At 35.8% G+C, this 11,678-nt stretch overlaps 1 long non-coding RNA gene across 1 annotated transcript; it reads right to left on the bottom strand.

Moving 5' to 3' along the window:
* Window positions 1-577: 577 nt before the first annotated feature.
* On the bottom strand, window positions 578-11,337 carry LOC102468208 (uncharacterized). The gene is made up of 3 exons (XR_335563.1): window positions 11,270-11,337; window positions 9,479-9,573; window positions 578-662 (listed from the first exon to the last, which is right to left on the bottom strand). It is a non-coding gene; the product is annotated as an uncharacterized LOC102468208 (long non-coding RNA).
* Between the last annotated feature and the right edge of the window lie 341 nt (window positions 11,338-11,678).

An 11,678-nucleotide genomic window follows, 5' to 3' on the forward strand; every position in this document is an offset into this window, starting at 1 on the left:
GCCCTGGGTCTAGGACTCGAACCGCATTTGACTACATGGGAGTTCAGTAACACAGCCATTATGCTAACTGCTGGTCCCTAGGAAACTGACGTTTTTTAATTCTTGACTTTGGGCTAATAAACAGACTTCTAATATATACTGCTTCTGTTGTTAATAGAGTTATAAAATTATACAAAATTATAAGGCATATCTTGAACATTATCTTTAAAATTCAGTATTTTGAAATTTTGAAAGTTGTTGGTAAACTGTCAAGAATTATGGAGTATGAGCTAAAATTTTTTGCTATGTAAAGTAAATGTTTGTGGAAAAATGTAAAAATAAATGAAAGAGAAAAAAAATAAATTCTTGAGAAAGGAGAGAGAATGGAGCAGAAAAAAAATTTGATAAAACAATAGCTGGTAATTTGCTACAGTTACTGACAGGCGTTAAAACAGAGATCCTGGGGTCAGCAGGTAGCATGCAGGTTAAGGTAACTGAATCCCCTGTGACCAAATATGCAATTAGGGTTCTGGACCCAGCAGCTTGAAAATCATACCAGGCACATGTGCATGCATACCCAAAATCCAGAGAGGAGAGTGGAGAAGGGATTGTGGTGCAGACATCCCCCTGGGAGATGATTTCTCACTCCTCCAACCCTATCTTCCATGAGTGCACACGCATAGCTGCAAAAAAAAAAAAGTAATGTATAAAAAGAATAATTAATAATCACCAAGCAAATTTATCCCAATACAAACTTTCTTAAACATTCAAATATTAATTTCTGTAATTCACCATACCCACAGAGTAAAGAATAAAAGGCATATAATTACCTTATTAGATGTAGAAAAAGCAATTGACAAAACTGAATCATACAGAACTCTTAGAAAACTAGAAATAGAAATTTCCAAATTTGATAAAGAGAATCCATAAAAATCTACCATTAATATTATACTTAGTGGCAAAAGATGCCTCCCCCAATATAGAGAACAAGGCAAGGATGTCTCTTCTCATTACTTCTCTAGAACTTTGTACTAGAATTGCTAGCCAGTGCAATAAGGTAAGACAAAAATAAAATGCTTTACAATTGTTTTGCAGTAAGTCTTGAAACTGGGTAATGTGAGTCTTTATTTTTTTCAAAATTATTTTGTCTATTCTCATATTTTTGTCTTTTCACTTACATCTCAAAATCTGTTTGCCAATATCTATCCTTCCTCCAAAAACAAACTGACAAAACAAAGATGCAAATGGTAAAGAAAAAAAATATTTTTTTTCCAGACAACTGACTGTATATAAGGAAAGTACCAAGTAATCTATAAAATCTACTAGAACTAATGAAAGAGTTTATCTAATCCCAAAATATAAATTTGATATATATAAATAAATTGTATTTCTGTATAATAAAAACAAATATCTAGAATTCACTTTTTAAAAGTATCATTTATAATAGCACTCCCAAGAAATACCAAAGTATAAACCTAACAAAATATAGTTGGAATTTCTATGCAAAATACTGAGAAATATTAATAAACTAAATAAAAAATGACCTATGTAAATGAAGAAACTTACCTGTTTGTGGGTTGAAATATTCAGTATTATTATGTACATATAAAAAATTATGATAGTATATAATATCATAATTATATTATAAGTACATTGTGTTATATTGCAAATATTATAATTTTATAGTACTTATACAATATTTTGATATTATAATATAATGCTGGACAATACTATAATGAAAATATCATGAAGACTTAGAATTGACCTATTGATTTGTTATAATACTCACAAAGTTCCAAGCAGGCTGGGTTGTTTGTTTGCTGGTCTATTTGTTTTTGGATGGAGGGTAGATATTAACAAGCTAATTTTAAGATATAAATGTAAAAACAAAAGAACTATTGAGTCATCTGAAAAGTCGCAATGTATTTTTGCATAGAAAAATACATTGTGACTTTTCTGACCGAATAGACTAGCCAAAAAAAAAAAAAAGTTAAAGACTCACATTAGCCAGTTTTAAGACTTATTGAAAGGCAACAGTAATATGAGAAGACATCCAAAATTGTAAAAAAAATAAATAAATAAATAAATAAAAAATTAAAGTTTATTTTGTTGCAAAAAAATTTTTAAATGTACACTTTTTTTCATAATATACGCTTTCCATGAACCTTTTGAAGCCCACTCCCATAAAGTCAGGGTGGCACGTACAAGTTGAACATTCAGTTGAACATTCCTAATTTGAAACTCTAAAGTCTGAGATGTTCCTGAATCTGAAGCTTTTGAGGGACAACATGACATTACAAGTGAAAAATTCCACACCTGACCACCTGTAATGGATCACAGTCACAACAGGTAAAATTACCTTTTGTCTTCAAGCTACATGTATAAGGGGTATATGAAACATAAGCCATATTTCTGCTTAGACTTGAGTCTTATCCCAAGATATCTTACTATGTTTATGCAAATATTAGAAAATCTGAAAAAAGTAGGAAAGCTAAAACACTTCTGGTCTCAACTATTTTGGACAAAAGATCCTCAGCCTGTACTGGTAAAAAGACAGACACAATGACCAAGAGTACAGAAGTTCAGAAATAAATACACATAGATACAGTCAACTAACTTTTCAGAAAGGTACACAGGCAATTCTGTGAGGTTGCAAAAATTAGACATACTTATAAAAAGGACATAAGCCTTGACCTATATCTGTATGCAAACATTTTGGCAGCTTTATTCAAGATCTACAAACACAACACGTGTTCTTCAATGGAACACTATTCAGCAATAATGTGGGACAAACTTGATTCACACAAAAATATGAATGCATTAAGAGCCATTCTTAAATGGATCTTCTTAAAATGCATTTAAGGGGACCAGTAGTTGACGTAATGGCTATGTCACTGGACTCCCACATAGTCGACCACAGTTCGTGTCCCGGACCCGGTGGCTTAAACTCACACCGGGTGCATGTGCATGCGTGCCCAAGATCCTGAGAGGAGAATGGAGGAGAAGGGATTGCGGAGTGGCCATCCCCCCTGGGGGAGTGATTTCTCGCTTTCTGTCTCTCTGTCTCTCTCTGTCTGTCTGGCGAGCGCACGCGCCCTATAGCAAAAACCTCTAAAAAAAATGCATTTAAGATCCATTCTAAGGCAAACTGTGAAAATTGAAAGTAAATCACTGGTTGGGACCAGCAGGTGGCATGGTGGTTAAGGTGTTGGGCACTCCCACATGGCTAACCACGGTTCGAGTCCCAGACCTGGCGGCTTCCTTTATCCCTTTCTCTCTCTCTCTCTCTCTCTCTCTCTCTCTCTGTGTGTGTGTGTGTGTGTGTGTGTGTGTGTGTGTGTGTGTGTGTCTGGTCAAATTAAAAAAATAAATAAATGAATAAATAAAATTAAATAAATAATTTAAAAAAAAAAGAAAGTAAATCACTGGTTGACAGGATGGGATCTAGGAAGGGCTTGATTGCAAACAGGCAGAAAGACATGGGATGATGGAGATGTTCTCAATTATGACTTCAGAAACCTAACTCTACAAACTTATCAAAAATCATAGAACTGTTCACTGCCAGAGTAATTTTTTTTTACCATAAGTATATTAGAAAACGATCAACCAAGAAATGGGTTGAATTCAAAATGGAATAACTATAAATAAATATCACTACTAATATGACATATTCATATCCTGTAATGCCTCTTAGAGCCATTGAGCAAGGCTCATTGTATCTGTGCTATTTTTACCCAAAACGCATAACCTCAATCTAATCATGGAAAAAATCAAGTAAACTCAAATTGAGGTTGTTTTTTTTTTTTTTTTGGTTTGGGTTCGTTTTCAGTTTTTGCTATGAGGCCCATGCACTCACCAGCAAGAGAGAGAGAGAGAAAGTGAGAAAAGCACCCCTCACACCTCCCAGAGGGAAGGCCACACTGCAATCCATTCTCCTTTCAGAATTTTGGGGGCATACATACACACATGCCCGAACACCAGGTCCAGAACATGAACCACTCAGTCATCTAAGTGGGCTCCAGCCTCCTTAACCACCATGCCATAGGTTGTCCCCCTATGTATGTTTTATGCAATATCTGTCCAGTACTGTTCAAAAGTATCAAAGCCATGAAACACACAGAAAGACTGAGAAGCTATTGCAGATGGTAGAAAACTAAGGAGACACAACTAATGGCAATGTGAGATCCTAGATTGAATTCTGGAACACACACACACAAAAACAATGATAGTAGCAAAACTGATAAATGTGGAAAAAATATATATATATAGTTAACAGCATTGTGCTAATGGTAACTTATTAGTTTTGCATGTTACCAAGCTCATAAGGTGTTAATATGAGATGAATTTGTATGGCACATATACCAGAACTCTCTGTATTATTTTTGCAAACTTTCTATATGATCACATTTTTTTGAAATAAAAAGAAAAGAAATACACTCATGGGGCTAGCAGGTGGCATGGTGATTAAGGCACTGGACTCCCATATGGCCAACCACAGTTAAGAATCCCAGACTTGGAGGCTTGATTTTTTTTCACTTTGCCTTTCAATCTCTCTCTCACTCTTTCTCTTTCTCTGATGAGAGCAAATGTCCTATAGCAAATTAAATAATAATAATAATAAACAAAATTAAGTAAATAATTCTTTAACAAAATACACTCAGACTCTTTACTTAGTTTTACTTTAATGTTTACTAGATTTTGGTACCAGGACAAGTCACATCCTGATATATATCATTGTTCTGAAGAAATCGTTGATTTGGTGATTTTCTGTATTGTTTCTAGAAACTAAGAGAAATATTGCCATTTCAAGCAAGTTGGTACAATGGCCAGATTCAGAGAATATGACATTGACTTTTCCCCAGAACCCACCAGCACCCCAAAAAAGCAGACAAAATCTTGGGAAATATTTCAAGAGTTTCCTGAAATCAGACTATTCTAATGGCATAAATGCGTCAGATACAGATTCCTTGTATCTCTTCTCAAAGCACTCCCTGCTTATCACTTTAGGTCTTAAGGGAAAGCTTCTGTTTGGAAACGGCACACTGTACCTTTACAGCACAGACTTCAATATCACTGGTGGGATTTTACAATCTTGGGAGATATTGGGCCATCAGAAAAGTCACAACACATTTTTGTGTCTTTTTATGTTTTTCTATGCAAACAATGCATCATGACTTCTCCGATGACCCAATACAAAGATGCCTCAATACACTGAATAAAGGTCTTTGTGAAAAAATATAACGAAACAGGACAGCCTATGGTGTAATGGTTATGTCACTTGACTCCCACGTTGATCACAGTTTGAGTCCTGGAACCGGCAGCTTATAACTTATGCTGGGTACGTATGTGTGCATGCCCAAAATCCCAAGAAGAGAATGGAGGAAAAGGGACTGCAGCATGGCCATCCCATCTGGGAAGCAATTTCTCACTTTCTGTCTCTCTGTCTGTCTGGTGAGTTCATGTGCCCTATAGCAAAAATATCTCTCTCTCTCTCTCTCTCTCTCTCTCTCTCTTTCTCTCTCTCTCTCTCGAAGAGGAAGAAGAAAATAATGGAATTATTAACATATATGATCAGAATCTATCTTGTATTTATAGGAATGTATGAGCACCATTGCAAATTTTTTGGCATCCTAGGTATCTTTAGTTCAATCTTCAGAATATAATATAATTCCTGGGCTTTGACTTTCTATAAACGTACAAGATCATCTAATAGCAATGACATGAGCTGTGACAGTTAATAATATTATGCTAATAAATTTATAGTGTACAATCTCTCTAGGTGGTCTTTATTCCTTGAGAATCTTTAGCTTCTTTTTAAAAATGTTTATAAGAATTACTGTTATAGCTACAAAACTTGCTCCAGAATTGGAATTTCTGAGCTGATCTACAGATACTCAGAGGGTAGATACTCTCCTGTATTGGCTGGCCTTGATGTACTCTATTATGTTATATATGACATAACTGATATTTCTAACAGCTTCTTCCATTAATCACTCCTGCAGGCACTGATGAGGGTCAGTAGTCAAATGTTTCTCTGGCCTTCAAAATGTGGAATTTATTTACATGTAGAGACTGCAGAAGAGTATTCATTTCAAGTTCACATTTATAATGATCAGGCAAATTAGTATTTTTTTAAATCTCCAAAATTAGGGACCAGCAGATGGTATAATGGTTACATTGCTGGACTCCCATGTAGAGTCAAATGCAGTTTAAGTCCTAGAACCAGTAACTTAAAACTCACACCGTGCATGTGTGCATGTGTGACCAAAATCCCAAGAGGAGAATGAAGGAGAAGGGACTGCAGTGTGGCCACTCCCCTGGGGGGTAATTTATCACTTTCTGTATCTTTATCCAGTGAGCACACACTCCCTATAGCAAAAATCGCTCCAAAAAAAAGAAAAAAAAGCGCAGTCGTAATCTCTTCCTTTTTTCAGAATTTTTTTTTTTTTTTTTTTTTTTTTTTTTTAATTTGCCAGAGAGAAGAGAGAGAGAAAGGGCAAAGAGAACGCACCCTGTTTAGGGTATGGTCACAAAGCAATCTCTTCTCTTCCATTTCTCCCTTTTGTTGGGATTTTGGGCAAATACACACATGGACCCAGTATGTTTCCTAAGCCACAGGGTCCAAGACTCAAATTGCATAGTCAGCCACGTGGAAACCAATCACCTTAACCAGGGAGCCAGTCACCTTAACGACCAGGCCACAGGTTGGCCCAGACAAATTCTTTTAAACACATGTCTCAAGAGTTTCTGGGACTAGCAGATGGCATAATGGCTATGTTGCTGAACTCCCACGTAGCTGACCACTGTTTGAGTCTTGAACCTGGTGACTTCAAACTCACACCGGTATGTGTGTGTGTGCATGTCCAAGATACTGAGAGGAGAAAACAGAAGGGAATGCAATGTGGCCCTCCTCCCTGAGAGGAGTTGATTTCTTGTTTTCTATCTCTCTGTCTGTCTGTCTCTATCTCTCTAGTGAGCGAACACACCCTATAGCAAAAATCTCTCATAAAAAAAAAAGTTTCTAAGTGGGGGTTTTACCCAGTTATTGGCTTAAAGTGTGCTAACAATGGGCTAGCAGGTGGCATGGTGGTTAAGGTACAGGACTCCCAAATGACCAACTGAGGTTCGAATCCCAGACCTAGTATCTTGCTTTTTCACTTTCTCTCTCTCTTTCTCTCTCTCTCTCTCTCTCTCTGCTGAGCACTCATGCTCCATAGCAAACTTTTAAAAAAGATAATAATAAATACAAATATTAAATAATTTTTAAAATACTAACATAGAATTTTATTTTATATTTTCTTTCTTTTTTTTTTTTTTCTTGAGTTTTTTTTTTTTTTTTTAATTTATTGATTTCTTCCACAAGTGAGAATGACAAAGCTAAAGAGAGCATCCCCAACAGGGTCTCAATGCCACAATCCACCCAAAGCTTCAGCCAGCCCCAGACCATGGACACATAAATGCTTAGGTATTAAGGCAGGTCTCTGGATAAGAACTCAGAACCTTGCCATATAGGTCAATTTTGCACAGTGTTGTATTTTACCACTGTCTATATCCATTAATCTTTCTTTTTCATCATTCTTTGACATCAGAAAACCTACTGAGATAGAATTTGAAGAACAAGTATTGAATAACTATACTTTATTCAATAGTTATTGAATAAACTATTCAATAATAGTTTATTATTGAATAATGATGAAAAACATACCGAGGCTAATCATACCTTAAATACTTCAAGTATACAACTGCAACAACTCAGAAGAACAAGACGTGAACAGCATCACTGTTTCCTTCATGTGTTCTACAGACAACAGAACACTGTAGAAAGAAAAGGTTGGTAGCTACTTTTTAGGGCAGACTACATCCATGCTTTCAGGCCTCCTTGATATTCTTTTAAAATTGAACCCCAGAACTTGCTCAACAAAAGTAAGATATGTTTGGAGTTTAGAGGTAGATTTGGATCAGCATTTGCTCATGTTCAGAAAATAAATTTTAGCCATGTAGGACCAAGTAGGACTTCACTATATTTGATTCTAATTGTATTCAGCTAAGATTCAATTCTGTTTCATTTTCCACAGTATTTACTTGTTACCTAAATTTGACTCAGTTCCTTGAGGTATTACAACCTTCAGTGATCTTTTATCTCAAAAAGGCTACCTTTGACCATCTTAGCTTCAGCAAACGTCTTGAACTCTTTTGCAAATAATCTGTCTTCAACAAGTGCATACAGACCCAGCTCCAGTGGCACAGTGGTGACACAATGAAATATTGGAAGCTATATGGAAGATCAGGGTTCAGTTCCTGAGTCCACCTGTACCTGCCAGGCACACACGCATACACCAGTAATCCTGACTAACTTGGGAAGGCTGAGAATGGATAACAGCACGAGATCCTGTTGGAGATAATTGCCTTTCTCTCTCAAGAAATGAATAAACTAGGGCCAGCAGTTAGTATGGTGGTTAGGAGCTAGACTCCAACATGGCTGATCATAGTTCAAGTCCCAGGCCTGGTGGCTTACTTTCTCACTTTTCCTTTATCTCTCTATCTCTCTGGTCAAATTTAAAAATAATGATAATAATAGTAATAAGTAGAATAAAATAAATAATTCTTAAAGAAGAAATAAACTTACAAAAATGCATAATGCATGCTAAATGAAGACCTTTTTCTTCTAATATTTAAATCTAGATTTATTTGAAAGATAAATTTATTTCATATGTGCCCAATTGTTAACTCTTACATTACCAAAAGGAAAATATAGTGAAGGTTATTTGCTCATCAGGAAAGCTTACTAGGTCACTGATAAATTTTCAACACATTTAAAAAGATATTTTTTATACAAGAATTGACTGTTTTTCTAACTGTAGCTAACATGGTACTTCAAATCTCAACTCATATGCATCTGCTTAGATTAATATAACCTCTAAACTTGTGCAATATCTGTCCAGTACTGTTCAAAAGTATCAAAGCCATGAAACACACATGCACACAGGCCCAGCGTGAGTTTTAAGCCGCCAGGTTCAGGAATCAAAATGTGGTTGACTACGAGGGAGTCCAGAGATGTAACCACTATGCCATCTACTGGTCTCTTGTTTTATATTTTCTTGAGTTTTTTTTTTTTTTTTAATTTATTGATTTCTTCCACAAGTGAGAATGACAAAGCTAAAGAGAGCATCCCCAACAGGGTCTCAATGCCACAATCCACCCAAAGCTTCAGCCAGCCCCAGACCATGGACACATAAATGCTTAGGTATTAAGGCAGGTCTCTGGATAAGAACTCAGAACCTTGCCATATAGGTCAATTTTGCACAGTGTTGTATTTTACCACTGTCTATATCCATTAATCTTTCTTTTTCATCATTCTTTGACATCAGAAAACCTACTGAGATAGAATTTGAAGAACAAGTATTGAATAACTATACTTTATTCAATAGTTATTGAATAAACTATTCAATAATAGTTTATTATTGAATAATGATGAAAAACATACCGAGGCTAATCATACCTTAAATACTTCAAGTATACAACTGCAACAACTCAGAAGAACAAGACGTGAACAGCATCACTGTTTCCTTCATGTGTTCTACAGACAACAGAACACTGTAGAAAGAAAAGGTTGGTAGCTACTTTTTAGGGCAGACTACATCCATGCTTTCAGGCCTCCTTGATATTCTTTTAAAATTGAACCCCAGAACTTGCTCAACAAAAGTAAGATATGTTTGGAGTTTAGAGGTAGATTTGGATCAGCATTTGCTCATGTTCAGAAAATAAATTTTAGCCATGTAGGACCAAGTAGGACTTCACTATATTTGATTCTAATTGTATTCAGCTAAGATTCAATTCTGTTTCATTTTCCACAGTATTTACTTGTTACCTAAATTTGACTCAGTTCCTTGAGGTATTACAACCTTCAGTGATCTTTTATCTCAAAAAGGCTACCTTTGACCATCTTAGCTTCAGCAAACGTCTTGAACTCTTTTGCAAATAATCTGTCTTCAACAAGTGCATACAGACCCAGCTCCAGTGGCACAGTGGTGACACAATGAAATATTGGAAGCTATATGGAAGATCAGGGTTCAGTTCCTGAGTCCACCTGTACCTGCCAGGCACACACGCATACACCAGTAATCCTGACTAACTTGGGAAGGCTGAGAATGGATAACAGCACGAGATCCTGTTGGAGATAATTGCCTTTCTCTCTCAAGAAATGAATAAACTAGGGCCAGCAGTTAGTATGGTGGTTAGGAGCTAGACTCCAACATGGCTGATCATAGTTCAAGTCCCAGGCCTGGTGGCTTACTTTCTCACTTTTCCTTTATCTCTCTATCTCTCTGGTCAAATTTAAAAATAATGATAATAATAGTAATAAGTAGAATAAAATAAATAATTCTTAAAGAAGAAATAAACTTACAAAAATGCATAATGCATGCTAAATGAAGACCTTTTTCTTCTAATATTTAAATCTAGATTTATTTGAAAGATAAATTTATTTCATATGTGCCCAATTGTTAACTCTTACATTACCAAAAGGAAAATATAGTGAAGGTTATTTGCTCATCAGGAAAGCTTACTAGGTCACTGATAAATTTTCAACACATTTAAAAAGATATTTTTTATACAAGAATTGACTGTTTTTCTAACTGTAGCTAACATGGTACTTCAAATCTCAACTCATATGCATCTGCTTAGATTAATATAACCTCTAAACTTGGAGACAAGAATCTATTTAACCCACAGTCTACTTCTTTCTTCCATATTGTCTAATCAACTTCTAAAATGTTTTGCAGAGATATAATGGAAATATCTACTATTTTGAGAGCAGCCTGATTGAGTAACATGCAGACTTGCAGTACCACGTCAGTATAAATTTTAAATGAAGAAATATCTGACTTCTCAACTACCACCTTCAGTTAGAATTTTGAGTCAAGCAATTTGGATTTCTGTCCTTTAAAAAATAATTTTAGGTGAATTTAGCATTTAGGAAATGTGAATGAAGAAACTGAAATAATCCAAACATATAAAGACACTAGAAACATGCCGAAAGAAACCTTTTCGATAGAGAACACACATGTATGTGGCACTTCACTTATGAGCCTCCTTAATTAATCTGCTATTTTTCCAAAACTAGGCTTTTCTACTTTCAAAACACTAGCAAAATAACAATTCAGCATGTTCTCAGAGTAGAAACAAGGATGGTGCTGATATTATATTTACAGCCGCTTCTTCCCCGCGTTCTTCTTTATCTCTTCCTCTGCTCTGGGTCTTTTATCAGTCAGTCAGCTAAGGTCAGACTCACCTCAATAGCTCAGCACACCAGTCTTGTTTCCATTACATTTGGAGGCAGAAAATCTGAATCTTTACAATGCTGACCTTATTGTTTTACAAGCTATTGATTATGGCTATCAACTTCCAACAGTTCACTGGGGTCACTCTCTGGAAAAAGAAAAGCAGAAAGAGAAGCCACATTCCTCTCCCTCTTCCAACTGCACTGACTTCTCCATTAGTTAGATTTTGGTGTAATTAGAATGAATCACTGCGAGACACGGCTCCTGTCTATTCTAGACCGCCACTCTTGATTCACCTAGATTTTTGGCCATACATCAGAGTACACATCTGGTATGTAATGAGGAATGCACAGGGTGGAAAGGGGAGGTCAGCGAGAAGTGAATGGGCCCTCCATAGGAATGATTATAGAGTTACTGACA

The sequence above is a fragment of the Tupaia chinensis genome, unplaced genomic scaffold, assembly GCF_000334495.1.
Source record: "Tupaia chinensis unplaced genomic scaffold, TupChi_1.0 Scaffold000453_1, whole genome shotgun sequence".
NCBI lineage: Eukaryota > Metazoa > Chordata > Mammalia > Scandentia > Tupaiidae > Tupaia > Tupaia belangeri.